This window comes from Eretmochelys imbricata, chromosome 23 (assembly GCF_965152235.1).
Source record: "Eretmochelys imbricata isolate rEreImb1 chromosome 23, rEreImb1.hap1, whole genome shotgun sequence".
In the NCBI taxonomy this organism is placed as follows: Eukaryota; Metazoa; Chordata; order Testudines; family Cheloniidae; genus Eretmochelys; species Eretmochelys imbricata.
The window spans coordinates 1,266,630-1,280,903 of NC_135594.1; the positions used below are offsets into that span (position 1 = coordinate 1,266,630).

The following is a 14,274-nucleotide window of genomic DNA, read 5'->3' on the forward strand; positions in this document are numbered from 1 at the left end:
TCACCAGATCCCAGGGCCAGAAGGGAGCTTTCTGATCGGCTGGTCTGACCTGTCTAACCCACCTGCCCTCACTGCTGTTGCTTCATCCTTCCCGCCCTGTGCTTCCTTCGCTCAGCAAGGTCTTTACTGAGGATGCTGCTGCGTTCTGCCCCCCTCTTTCCCCCCGTGGGGATACTGCCATCTCTGCTTCCTGTGCCAAGGGGTAGCGTAGCAGCGCTGGTAAGCAGCTGCTGTGTTCCCCCCTGCCCTGGGGTGGGGGTGAGGAGGGGATGTATGGAATATATACACTGTAAAGTGTGTAGGATGCAACCCAAGAATTGTGATGTGTGTTGCAAATACACTCTAGCAAACGCGCCTAGGCTGGACCCCTAGGCTGATTTCACTGCTAAATCTGCTTTCTAGGTGTCTGCACAGCCAGGGGAGGTTAGCACACCCCCAGGAGTCCTGCAGGCACCAGGCTGAGCTGGGCTCAGCCCTGCTGCAGGGTGGATGTGTGTCTGAGGGCGTGGGGCTAGTGCCCCCCCCCCCAGGACTCAGGGTTCTGCTGGCAGCTGGTGGGGGGGGGGAATCAGGCCTTGACCCCCCCCCCCCCCCAAGACTCAGGGTTCTGCTGGCAGCTGGGGGGGGATCAGGCCCCCCCGCGGACCCCGGGGTTCCTGTTTCTACCCTAAGCCTAACCCCCCACTGTTTGCGTCTCCAAAATCAATTATGCTCTATGGAAATTTATGCAAATCTATGCAGCGGCCAGAGGGGCGGGGCTCTCAGGGCGCCCCGCCCACCAGCGGTTGCAAAGCGCTGCCAGCGTGCGGACGTGGTAGACTGAGAGGCGGGGGGCATGCGCACTGGGCTCCAGTCCGGCGCAGGCGCAGTCAGGCGCCGCCTGCCGATGCCGCTTGGCCGCATGCGCAGCGCGCCCTGTCCCGCCGTTTCTGCGCAGTGCGGCCCCTGGGCGGGCCCCGTCCCGCCCCCCGCTTCCGGTGTATTGGAACCCGGGGGGGCGGGGTTTCCGGGAGCGCGGGTGCTGCGGGGCCTGACGCGGCGGTGGAGCTGGGCCCCGCGGGGAGGGAGACGGCACCGGGATGAGCAGCGGCCGCCGAGGGAGCGCGGGGCGCCCGTGACAGGTGGGGAGGCGGCCCCCCCCCGAGCGATCCCCCGCGATGGTACCGCCCGAGCCCCCAGCCTGCCCCCCCCGCGATGGTACCGCCCGGGCCCCCCTGCCCGCACCCGCGCGATGGTACCGCCCGGGCCCCCCGCCTTCCTTCCCCCGCCACGGTTCCGCCCGGGCCTCCTCCCGCGATGGTACCGCCCGGGCCCCTGTCCTCACCCCCCCCCGTCATGGTACCTGCCGGGACCCCCCCCCGTTCCCCTTCTCCCTGATGGAACCGGCCCGAACCCCCGGGCCGGGCGGGGGGGGCTCTCCCCGGGGGCGTGGGGGGGCGCGCGGGCTGGGGGGGTCTGTCCCCAGGGGGACGGGCTGGGAGGGGGGCCCGGGCTGGGGGGGTCTGTCCCCAGGGGGACGGGCTGGGAGGGGGGCCCGGGCTGGGGGGGGTCTGTCCCCAGGGGGACGGGCTGGGAGGGGTCTGTCCCCAGGGGGACGGGCTGGGAGGGGGGCCCGGGCTGGGGGGGGTCTGTCCCCAGAGGGACGGGCTGGGAGGGGGGCCCGGGCTGGGGGGGGTCTGTCCCCAGGGGGACGGGCTGAGAGGGGGGCCCGGGCTGGGGGGGGGTCTGTCCCCAGGGGGACGAGCTTGGGGGGGGCCCGGGTTGGGGGGGGGGGTCTGTCCTCATGGGGACGAGCTGGGGGGGGCCCAGGGCTGGGGAGGGTCTGTCCTCATGGGGACGAGCTGGGGGGGGCCCAGGGCTGGGGAGGGTCTGTCCTCATGGGGACGAGCTGGGGGGGGCCCAGGGCTGAGGGAGGTCTGTCCCCATGGGGACGAGCTGGGGGGGGGGCCCGGGTTGGGGGGGGGGGTCTGTCCCTGGGGGGCCCAGGCTGGGGGGGGTCTGTCCCCGGGGGTACCGGCTGGGAGGCGGGCCTGGGCTGGGGGGCGTCTCCCTTGAAAGTTCAGCAGGGACCCTGGCTTGGGGTTTCTCTCTCCAGGGGGAGGATCTGGGGGAGGGGGCTCTGGAAGGTGATTCTGCTCTCCGGGCACCCGCCCCCCTGCGCCGTCACCCTTCTCCAGCGCAAGCTTCTGCCTGTCCGGCTGCTCTCGGAGGCACCTTCCTGTCCGAAGGCCACCGGGCGCCCCTTCCTCTTGTGCGGCTCCACGCCCTGCAGGTTCGGGGCTGGAGCGTCTGTGACACCGGTACCCTCCTGCCCCAGTCCCAGGCACTTGCCTCCCCTGATCGCCTTTGAAAATCTCAGTGGTTGGTACAAAGTGTGGGGGCCCTGGGGAAGGGCATATCCTGTTAGGAATGTGTGTTTCGAACCTGTCCTTAGCGCTTTCACCCTTGTGCTTTACGGGACAATGCTGAGACCCAAAACGGTGTCGTCTCCTCCTGGAGAATCCCTGTGTAACTTGTGCCTCCAAAACACCGAGAATGTCTTGCTGTTTGTCACTAAGACTTCTTTGAAAGCATCTGCTCCTTGCCATTTTATCCACAGGACAGGATGTAGGACGTCGTAGAGATGCAAATCTTTGAAACTAGTGTTTGGCTTCTGTTTTTCATTGCCACTTGGAAACCATAAACACTTAAAAATACACCCAAACTGTGCAAGTTGTAGGGCTGTATTTTTATCTCTGCATGCCAGTGACAGGGCTGAAAACCACTTGCTCTTCACTCTTGTGGATTCTTACTTGTCATCAGAATCCCTCGATAGCAGTATGGTTTGCTGTCAATATGGGAAAGCTGGGTAATAACAAGGCAATATACTAAAAATAACTTAGAATAGCATTCGGGGCTTTGAAAACAGGTTTGTCTGCTTGCTTGCTGGTAAGTTAGAATTGGCAAGTGGGCAGTTGATGTTCTCCTTGTTGTTTCCATCTTCCGTTGTGCTTTGGGCAGCAGGTGCAATCTTGCTCTGCGTTGTACGTAAGGTTGTATTAGAAATCCCAGCTTGTGTTGGCATTGAAAAATATAGAAAAGCAGATTTCCATAGGCCTTAAAATACGAGGGAGGTTAAGTTAATACTGAGCTTTTAATCTTAGCTTCCTGGAACTCGATTGCTTGGATTTCCCACTCTAGAAATGTTTTAACGCTATCACTTTTGTAGGCAATATGATTTGATTATAGTTGAGGTCAGAGCTCCATCCTGCTGGACAGACCCTGCCTCAAACAGCAGAGATGCTAAGACAAGATAGACCTAGGGTGCAAGTGGCGGCTGAGGCCCAGAATGGCGAAATAACTTCTCAGCTGAAGTTGCAGCAGGGCAGTGGCAGATCTGGGAACGGGAGCAAGGTTCTCTGACTGCTGGTCCAGCGTCGCCACCAATGGACTGCACTGCCTCAAAGATTAACTGTGTCCATCTGTCTGCTCTAAGGCAATGTCTTCAGTGGGACGCTTTTGAGCAAAACGCTCTTTTGTCAGTGTTTGCAGGGTGGTTAAAAACACCGCTCTCCGGATAATTATCCAGCCTTCGGCTTTGCTGGCTGGAGTTGCAAGGGGGTAAGGAGGTGTAGTGCAATCTTGCAGAGAAGAGTAGAGGCGAATTTCAGGTGACGGGGCTGTTCGTGTGGGGAAGAGGCTCTCCTTTGCCAGATGCAGTGTCTGCCCCAAACTTAGTCAAGGCTCAGTTGTAAGCAATTACGGTTGTTTGCTTTTCATTCAAGACTGTCCCCTTCCAGTAGGAGCTGAGCATGTAACCAGAGCTGGCCTGGTGAGAAACGGGCAGTCAGGGCTTCCTGACGGAATGTACGAGGGGATTCTCGGCTTTCCACTGGAACAGGTAAAGCTGTTGAAATCTGTACAGCTTCTTCATGGTCATTTTACTAAGGCTCACCTCCCCGCGCTCCTCCTGAAGCATGGGGTAGCATGACAGCTGTCCGGGAAATGAGTCTGGTCTAATAGAACAGGGAATGGAAGTCAGGACTCCTGGGTTCTGTCCCCACTCTGGGAGGCGAGTGGTGTCTAATTGTTAAAGCAGGGGGGCTGGGAGCCAGGACTCCTGGGTTCTGTCCCCAGCACTGGGAGAGGAATGAAGTCTAATGGTTAGATGGTGAAGTCTAAAGGCCAGGACTCCTGGGTTCTATTTCCAGCTCTGCCACTGATTTGATTTGCCCAAGGTCACGTGGCTTGTCCCATCTTAATTTTACCATCGGGGGTTAACATCTGCTTCCCAAGGAGAGGTGCCTGGGTTGCTTAATGTGTGGAAAGCTGTGAGATTGTTTGACACAAGGGCTGTAGAAAGGCCACGTGCTGTGATTACTTATTACCATTAACTAGCGGATACCTGGGAACCTGCTGAGAAGCCCTGGATCTTGGGCGGAGCACTGAGCCAAAGGAAGAATTGTAATGAAAGATGTTTCTGTCTGGAGAACAGAAATGTGCTTTAATCAGAGAACAGGTTCAAGGTCAGATTACGACATTTTTCAGAAATGTTCCCTGTTGCAGCATGGAGCCACTTGTGATCAATTTGGGGCCAGAACTGCTCAGCAGACTTGGCGATTAGGGTGGGTGAATTTTCAGGACAAGGAGTAAATGGGAAAATAGACCCTCCCTTTCTAAACGATGCAGTTTTGTTCGTAGGAACTTTGTGCAGGTCTGTGCACAGGATCATTTCCAAATACCTGTCCTGCCCCGCCCCCAGGAATTCGCCTGCCCCTGCACTCTGCATATCAGCCTGCACATGCTGTGTGGTCTGAGCTTGCGGGTTATTGACGCTCTGTAGGAGCATTGTCTTTCCAGAGGAATGTAAACCACGGCTGCTACGTGTGTGGTATGAATTGTACCTACCGTTATCTGTCAGTGGGTTACCAGGCCAGTGCTAGTGAGGCATCCCCATCTCCACGGCTCTGGATTTGATCAGGAAGTGAGCTTGGAACGAAGGTGCAGAGACATGTGGTCATTCCAGCAGATCTGAAATAATGGGTTAGTGGGGTAATCCTCTTGGGGCAGTTCAGTTGTCGTTCTGTTCAGCGCTGTTCGAAGGGAGAGGTGTGGGTGGCTTGCTTTCCCGGTGGAAGTCCCTTTATCTGACGGGCTGGTGCAGGAGGAGGCATGTCTATTAATGGTCCTGAGAAGCTGACTTAGAAAACAAACTTGTCCTGTGATGTGACCAGTCAGAAATGACACGTGGCGCTTGGCGAGACTTGAAACCCTACAGCAGCACGTCAATGTAGACGCTTACTGCGGTGATGGGAGGGCTTCTCCTGTGGTCACAGAAAGTCCACCTCCCTGCAAGGCGGGAGCTAAATCAAGAGAAGAATTCTTCCATTGACCTAGCGCTGTCTGCACTGGGGGGGGGTAGGCCGGCTTAACTGCATCGCTGGGGTGTGTGGATTCTTCATACCCCCAAGCGACAGCGCTCGGTCGACTCAACGTTTGAGGGTAGACCTGGCCCTTGTTTGGTCCCTGCCATTGCTTGGGTTCTTAGGTCATCAGTACCAACAAGTGGGCAGGTGCACAGGGCGGGTGCAGTCGGAGGAGATGGTAACCGCATGTTTACCTGTGTTTAACACTTGTACTGGACTCGCTGAATAATGCTGTGGGGATGTCTATCCTAGTGCGACTCCGAGACTGATCAGTAACTCGCCAGCATAGGGCGCGTTCTGCTTTGCAGCTGGAACAGCCGCTCAGAGTCCTCGTCAGGTGCGTCAGTGTCGCTGGCCCCACTTTAAAGATGGGGAGCGTGAGGCACAGTGACTACCCAGGACATCACAGAAGCCACAAATCTTGCCTGTTGCTGGTAGTGTCTAGCCACCGTTCCAGTCGGTGTTGTGACTCGTAGCCCACACGCCCTCCCAGACGTGAGCCGGACAGGGGAGTCCTGGCTCCCAGCCTTATGCTTTAACTAGGCCTTGCTTCACCTTCCTGGAGTAACACTTGGAGTGTTTAACATCAAAGCTTTTTTTGCAGACATAGGCGTGTGGGTCCAGAGACCTCTGAGTCCCATGGAAGTTGCTTGTGGAATTCCAGGTTGCCGATGGCCAGGAGTGGCTCCCCACCTGTGGGATTGAGCTCCTGTGTTCTCAGCCCTTAGGGTGAAATGTGCTGACGCTGTCTGTCTGAGGCAAGAAACAGAACCAACCCTCTGCAGCGTGTCCAGCTGCCTTGGGCTGCGGAGGAGGGTTCGAACAGGGAAAGTGACTCTTTGCAGACTTTGAGAAAACCGCGAAGCAGTGTCCTCTGCTTCCCAGGGACAAGGAGAGGGGAGGTGCTGCTCCTTTGCGTTAGCCAAAGTGCTTCCTTAGCCCCTCTCATGCCTGCCCCCAACTCACTGCCTATTGTCCGTTTCCTGTTGTGAGTTGTCGGCATCTGTCATTCATGCCCATGTCCGATGACTCAGCTGATGCTGCAGCCATGACCTCCAGTGACTTGCTGCTCGCTAGTGAGCAGATATCCCTTTATTCCTAGCATCTTCCCCCTCTGTAAAGTTCATGCCAGGCTTTACAACTGCCTGGAAGTGAGCATGGGCTGTTTGACAGTAAGTGAGGAGCAGCGATTCAAGCAACCCAAGCAGCCTTTAAAACCCAACCAAGGAAATGCCATGCTCAAGCAGAAGTGCCAAGTATTAGCTGTGTAGCATCCGGGGGTGCCACTGGGTGACAAGCTTCTGTATCCAAAAGAAAGCATCCGTGTTAGGTTCGTTTTATTCAGTATTGAACCTTCTTTCTTATTCTGAGACAGAAATCCTCCTTGGCCCCTGCATACGGCTTGACATGGATTCCATCGGGCTTTTGCACATGTCTGCACCCATCCCTGCAATCTGTCTGGCAGAGGCAGATTTATATATTTTCCTTAATTGGATGCATGATGTGGTGAAGCAAACCTAGAGCCAAGAGCTGTGAACTCTGAAGTTCAAAGGCTGGCTTTGACTCTGCAGCCTTGTCTGGTATCAGAGTTGCCCCACTTTGACTTTGAACTGGGGTGCAAACCCCTCTGTGAACACTCTTAAACTCTGCTTGTTTCGATTTTTAGGAATAGAGTTAAGCAAAATCTGTATAAACCGGGTTTAAATCTAATTAAAAATGTCCACACTGGAGTTCACGTCAATTTAATGGGACCAGTTTAAAATCATGCTTTTAAACTGAAGCAACTTTGAAGGTACAAGGCCTAACTCTTCCTATGAATTTGTCAGGTCACTTGATCTCTTCCTCAGTTATCCCATCCATATAAATGGGGTGATTAATATGTATGTCTAAAGCGTTTCTTAAATCTGCCCTTTGTCTGCAGCTCAGATTTCTGTTGGAAATGGCGCATGTATACTTTCTGGAGGTGTGCTGCAGGAATTGCTTTGTCTCCTAGTTCCCTGGTCGTGATGCTAATGCTCAGATTCGTGACAGAGGAAGGGGAAGCATGCGCGTCCTGGTCTCGCTCGAAGCTGCTGTTCATGATCACGCTCAGTGTCGGTGCTTTGGTGACATCCAGACAAGCCATCAGTCAGTGTGGCTTTCAGTTCTGCAAGGTGTTAATCGGGACCTCCGGGGAACCTGTAGTGTGGCCTGTTGTTGTTTTTCTCTTCCCTTGGGTTAGTCTGTGGTTTTTCGGGGGGGGTTACAAAATGAAAGTATGAAAGATTTTTGTTTCAGGCTTCCAGGAAGTGATGTTTGATGGAGCTCAGTGATGGAATGGAAGGCTCAGATTCTGCTTGTCCCGGGCCGTGTGCTGGCGTTTACCTCTATCTCGTGTTGGCTGTATTACCATGAACAGCACGCGGTGCCTGTAACAGCCCTACTCAGCGCTGGGGAGTAGTGAAGTCTCCATAAGGTGTGGGGTTCTCATACAGTGCTGCCAACTCTTGTGAGGTTTGCCATGTTCCATCAATCCCCAGCTCCTGGAGTCAAGATTTGGTGATTGTCTTGGCCTTCATTTAAACTAAAATAAGTTCCTAGCCCTTGTGGCTGTGGAGAAGCACTTGAAAACGTGACCCAGAAAGCAAATCAAAATAACCCAATGTCTGTTATTTTGTATACTTGTGTGACTTAAACCAATTCCATGATTTTTGGTGGGCCTTTCTCAGGGTTTTAGAATGCTTTGTGCTGGCAGGGCTATTTATCCTTTATCTTACTGTTAAAAAAAAATCCACTGGGCTCATGAGTTTGGTACAGCTTGAGTGTTAAGTCAAGCAACACGACAGTTAAAACTTCCTTTGCACCTTTCATGTCAGGAGCCTGGTGCTTTAGAGATATTGAAAGCCACGATCCTGCACTTTGTTCCAGGCTGACTTGAGACTTTGTAATCCCTCTGAGCTTGGGAAATTGCTATCCCCATTTTACGGCTGGAGAAAGAGAGGCATGGAGGTGCAGTGACTTGCCAAAGCCAGTAGTGATTTTAGAAATAGAACACAGGAGTCCTGACTCTCAGATCGGACGTGGCCCCTACATAAAACATGTTGGTTTTTTAAAAAAACTTGGCTACAGAATGAAATGCAGGTTCATCCGTCACTCTGCCGTGCTCTTCCCACGTCACTCAAACCTCTGGGCCTCACTTCTCCCTCTGGCAACTGGGGGAGGGTGGGGGGTCGTGATCTTGCTTCTGTTTTGTCTGTTTGGATTGTAGGTGCTTTGGGACAATGAGTACAGTGCCCCTCTGAGACTTGGCCGTGCGATCGTAGTGCCAGTGAGACACCCCGACTGAACAATGCCGTGCCTAGTGCCAAAGTCATGGCTAATAACCTAGGTTCTCCGGGAAATCATAGTCTGCCAGACTAGCCGGCGCAGCGGGGAGCGCACCGAGGCGGGAGGAGCTGCATGTTCAGTGGAGAAGCTGTAGATGTGTGTTATTTCCCTCTAGCTTGTTTTCCAGCAATGAGTCACTGGGAACCCCCTCGTCCCCCCCACCAGGCATCTTTTGACACAGGTGAACGCAGCCCGTTACACGTATCTCAAAGGTGAAATCAAGGCCACATCGGGGCTGGAGCTCTGTCACCCCGGCACATGTGGTTTTCTCTTACTTCGGGGGCCTCCTTTTCTCTTGTTGATGTTTGACCAGCCAAAATACTAGACTCGGCAGAAATACAGGATGTGGTGACGTGTGGTGAACTGAACCGTCTCGCGCGCGCACAGGGTAAAACTCATCCCTCGCTGTGTGGATTGGTGGAGCTACTTGTTGGGTCTTTCGGGGGGTTGTGCCCCAGTGTACGTGGCTCGCCCATCCCTCTACTCTGCTGTGTACCTGAACGGTACGGATGATCTCCCTGCTCCCGCTGGGACGTCGGTGTGGCCCAGCAAGCCAAATCCATGGTGTATAAGTGCATTTGATCGGATGCAATAAGCACTTGTTTGTAGTTCTTGAGCCACCAGAGCGGTTTGCCGAAGGATGTCAGATGTCAGACAACCAAGTGGAATAGCTAATGTTTATTGAGCCTTTTGTTCCCGTGTCTGTCAAACGTAAACCTGGGGAGGGGCTGTGCCAATCCGCAGACAGGCTGGGCGGGTGCCTGAGAAGAGAAGGGGCATTGTTTCCCAGGGACGCTTACGCTCCCCTGGCACGGGATGCCACCCCAAGGTTCTGCAGGGAGCCTGGGGTCTCTTGTGGGTCCCGACAAGTTAGGACTGTTCTCTGCCGGGGAGCTTTAATTTATACACTTCCATCCTAGCCCCTCCTCTGCTTCTCCCCGTTCTGCACATCCTGAAAGGAGTAAACAACCTAGTGTGTACTTAGCTGAGTCTCACAGCCAGCTAGTCAACAGGCTGGCCTCCCTGCCCCCCTCTGGGGTGGGGACGGGGTGGGGGGGCGGACCAGAGCTGGGTCTGAGCGGCAGCATCGCTCCCCACAGTGCCCCGGTGGGACGGTACCGAGCAGAGACCCCTTCTGGCTAGTCTGTAGCAGACCTGTCTGCATCTGAGCTGCTCCACTGGCCCCTCTTTATAGAGCACTGCATGTCAGTCTCTCTTCGAGATCTCGCCTTGCACCACCGAGTATTAGCCCTTTGCTGCTGGGAGCTGATTCCCGCCCCACCTCTGACATTAAAGCCACCAATCAATCCAGTGCCAGATGCTTCAGAGGGAATGAACAGAACAGGGCAATTATCGATTGCTCCATCCCCTGGCGTCCAGTCCCAGCTTCTGGCCGTCAGAGCTTTAGGTCCTCCCAGAGCATGGGGTTGTCTCTAACCCTCTTGGCTTGTAGCCATTGATGGACCTGTTCTCCATGAAAATGGAATATATTTTACTTCTAGCTGAGGATCTCAGAGCACTTTGCAAGTATTTAACCCTTCCAGTGCTGCTCAGGGAGGTTAGGTTCCTAACGTAAGTCCCATTTGACAGAAACTGAGGCCCCGAGTGAAGAGCCGACCTCCCCAAGGGGATGATGCTCTGGTCTCCTGGGCCTTAGCTTGGAAAATGCACAGAGAGGCAGTGTCGAAAATCCTGCTCATTTAGATCTGCTCCCGCTCAACCAGCTAGAAGCGGGGATGCCTGGGGGCAGTTTTCTGGCCTGCGCTGAGCGGGAGGTCAGACTCTTCAATGTAATGGTTCCTCCAGCCTCAAAGTCGCTGAAGCAACGGCTTTATTTCCAGTGAACCAAGCTTTCTGTGGGCGTGCCCGCAAGGCCTAGTGCCCCAGCCCCAAACCTATGCTGTTTGCACTCCAGTCCTGTGCAGAATCTCTGCTGGAGGGCAGGGCTCTGCGGAGACAGGTGCTGTCCATGCACGCCGACCCGGGCACCTGTGACCTGCCGGACTGAGCATTCAGAGCAAGGGTCTAAAGTACTGAAAGCTCAGTCAGAAAATCGATAGGCCAGTCCCTGCTGCATCTGTCTGTTTGCTGTCCCTTGCCTCTCTCTGGTGTTCTCACATGGCCCCGGGGCCCCAGCAAGTCTGCAACTCGCCATCTTTAATAGATGGGTTTTTCTCCCACTGGGCCTGGGAAGCAGCTGAATAACGGACACCCTGGTGCGCTGGGGTCAGACAGGAAGACAGCGTCTTAGCAGGGACTTGAAGCTGGCTCTGCCAAGTCCCCGACTAATGTGCTAACCACTGGGCGCTCCTTCCGTCATGCAGCTGCAGCGAACCTTCTCAGAAGAGCCGTCCTTTCACACCTGGCCCATTCCTATCTCCAGGCCAGCAGGGAAACTTACGATCACCCAGAAGGCAGGCCCCGAAGCGGAGCTCTCACTCAGCAGTGTCACGTGCTGGTTCTGGCGAGCTACACCTAGTGCCATGAGCCAGCCTGGCTTTCTCAGGGATTGGTTAGGGAGGGCAGTCCTCCTACCCCGAGACGGATTTTCAGCTTAAGACTCCAGGCATCTCTGGAGGCACTGTAACCACCGTTGGGCTCTGGCTGTTCCCTGGCAAGGAACTGGGGGTGCCAGGGGAAGCTGATCTAGTGAAAGTGAGCAGAGGGATAATGGAAGGTGCTGGATCGACCCTCCTGGGGCCCAAAATCTTCAGGGTACAGCCCTTATAGTAGCAGGGAGAAGCTTACGCATGCACCGGGATGGGGTCCCCCAAAGCGCTCTGAGATCTGCTGGTCAGAGCTGTGTGTGTGTGAGTGAGAGCGAAGGACAGGAGGAGCTCAGGTTCTGTAGCCCGTTTAGCCCTTCCCCGCTCCAGGAGGTGACTGGCAAGTCTGGCCCTCTGGGGTGGGGGGGCCTGTCAGCCTGCCATTGGATGGCGGTGCCGGCCTGGCTGCTGCTGAGCTCACTCAGTTTCCAGCTGGTGACCTCCAGGTGAAAGGCTCCTCACCTGCTCTCCTGCAGGAGCCCGCCAACCCCGGCCAGCGCTGAGTTCGGAGTCTGAAGAAGTGCTCGAGTGGCCACCGTGAAGTGATCGCATCCCCTGAGGCTCCAAGGCTCGTGCTGCCTGGCTTCTCCTCACTTATTTCTAAAGGTCGCAGGGTCAGTCTCACCACCGTCCTGGCAGGCGAGAGCTGGCGCATGTGAGCAGGGACGCTGCCTGCCCGGACATCACTTTGCTCTCTCTCATTGCATTTGGCTGCCCAGTAAAGTCACCGAATCCCAGGGTGGGTTCCAAATGCCTCGAGCATTTCTTGTGCTAAGGGGCGTAATGCTCCCCAGGGGTAAGCTGATCAGCTCCGCTCTCAGGATGCTGCCGGACGTCGACACTTTCCACTACTTGTTCTGTCCCTGAGGAGCGTGTGTGGAACCCTGGGCTTTGATGGCACTTATTGCGGAGCGGTGAGGACGGGTCAGGTGACGGGTCGATCCGAGCCGCTCTTAGATTGAAAACTCCTCAGGAAAGAGACTTTGGGGGAGACGTTTCAGAAGCATCTAAATGAGTGAGGAGCCAGCAGGAAGGTCAGTGGTGCTTTGGCTCATAAGTGACTTTGACCCGTCTGAAAACCTTACCCTGTGTCATCTGATGGGGGCATTCCCAGACCCCGTGGCCTTACACCAAAGACAGCTGGAGAAAGGTTTAGTTTTCTCCCTCTGGGTCAGAGCCAGCCATGGTTTATCTGCAAAGGCCTGGTCTGTCTCTGCTGTTCTCTTGGCTCCAGCTTGGTCTGAGCATGCGGCAGTCACAAATACAGGTGATCTAGTCACTGTTAAAGGCATATGATGTTCGCCGGAAGGTGGATCCTCACCGTTGTGCCGTGTCCCACAGTGCTTTCCACCTGCGGGCTCAGAATCGCTCTCAACTCCTCAGAATTGTTGGCATTCCCCAAATGGTTTCTCTTGGCGGGTGTACCCACGCCAGATGGCAGTTTGCAGGCTTTGTGGCCACTCTGAGAACCTGTGGGACCCTACAGAAATTCCAGCCCTTGATAATATGGTTGTTAATCTGCTAAGATTTATGCTTATGCTGGAACTGCATCTTGTCTCTAGCTAGAGCCACAACGTTTGCTCAGTCCTGGGCTCCAGGCTCTTCTCGGAGGAACATTGTTTTTTAGCCTCTCCTTGCCTTGGCCTGCGGCCCTGGGATGGAGGTAATGTTACCTCCTGCGCTTGGAGATGGCCAGGTGAAGGGCATGTTACTGGTAGGTGAGGATCCACGTTTGCCGTTTGTCTGACCGGCGCTGCTAGTGGAATTTAAGAGGAGGGCTGCGTGGAGCTCTGGACTGGGACTCAGCAGACCTGGGTCCTGTTCTAGCTCTGCCGTTGGCCCACTGCATCACTGTGGGCGAGCCACTTCCTGTCCCCGTGCCTCAGTTTCCCCTCTACGAACAGGGATGATGCTACTTTCCTTCTTTGTAAAGAGCTTTGAGCTCTCTGGATGAAAAGCTAGGGGTTCTTATTAAATCAAAGCGAGCCCAGCCAGGCTGTGGGCTTGACGCCACCTCTCTGCCAAGCTCCAAAGAAGTCGTTGGTGGGGAAAACAAGAGGCGCGAATGGGCGCTTCCAGGAAGTCAGTTCTTCTGCCAAGGGTGCAGTAAGCCACCGGGCTGTTGGTCTGGCCTGTTTCACCCACACATTGTTCATTATAAACTATTCCCCGGGGGGTTTCTCGCAGACCGACAGGACGCCTCTAACGAGGTCACTCAGGGAAAGGGTTATGTTCTGGTGCCAACAGGATCCTCTGAAGTCGTCTGGGCAAGGGGATGGTTCCTTTTGGAAATCGATTCTCTCCATATGCCACCAGGTTCACTTTGTTTGCTGTCCCCTAATCACATGGCTCTGTCTTTCCAGCTGCCATCCATTCACCTGCATTCTAGCCTATTGCAAATACCTTTCGTCTTGCGCGGGAGGAAGACCCGGGTATGCGTTCGCAGCCTCGCACTTGCGCTGCGTGGGAGCATCTGGGGTCAGCAGCTGCAGTGGCTTCTCTCTCTTGTCTTATGCCGAGACAGGGCCCTCTGTGCCACAGGTCACAAGACGGGAAGATGCTGTTATTGCTGGACCTTTAGCACTGTTATGTAAATGAGTGAAATCCAGTTGCAACGCTGGCTTTGTTTGTTAGCTAGGATTGCAATCATAGTTCTGTATAAACTTGTCTGCTGGGGTCAGAGTGATGTCGTCTTTCTCCCAGTCTTGTTTCTGTTCAGTTTTGCCAATGAAAATACATGTAGATTAAATCGCCTTATTTGTGCAGGGTTTATTTAGCTCAGGCCTGGAGCACGCAGGGAGAAGTGTGGCATTTCTGTGGCCGCATGCAGCCCGCGCCCGGCCCGCTCGCTGTCTGCTGGTGTGTGGACCATAATTCTCTGACGTTCCGTTCTGTAAAACCGGGGGACAGTCGGCGCATCGAACTGGAAGCTTGGAGCGCTGGAGTCCGGCCCTTTG

General features: G+C 55.1%; 1 protein-coding gene across 2 annotated transcripts in view; it reads left to right on the forward strand.

Annotated features, from left to right (window-relative positions):
• Positions 1–1,014: 1,014 nt before the first annotated feature.
• Positions 1,015–14,274, forward strand: part of AKT2 (AKT serine/threonine kinase 2) — a 33,106-nt gene continuing 19,846 nt past the window's right edge. Inside the window, exon 1 of one of the 2 annotated variants that reach the window (XM_077840088.1) lies at positions 1,015–1,121. The gene's annotated coding sequence lies outside the window, so the exon portion shown is untranslated. Of the gene's footprint in view, positions 1,122–1,175; positions 1,198–14,274 lie in introns of those variants that run through there. The other variant, XM_077840087.1, reaches the window with a different exon arrangement.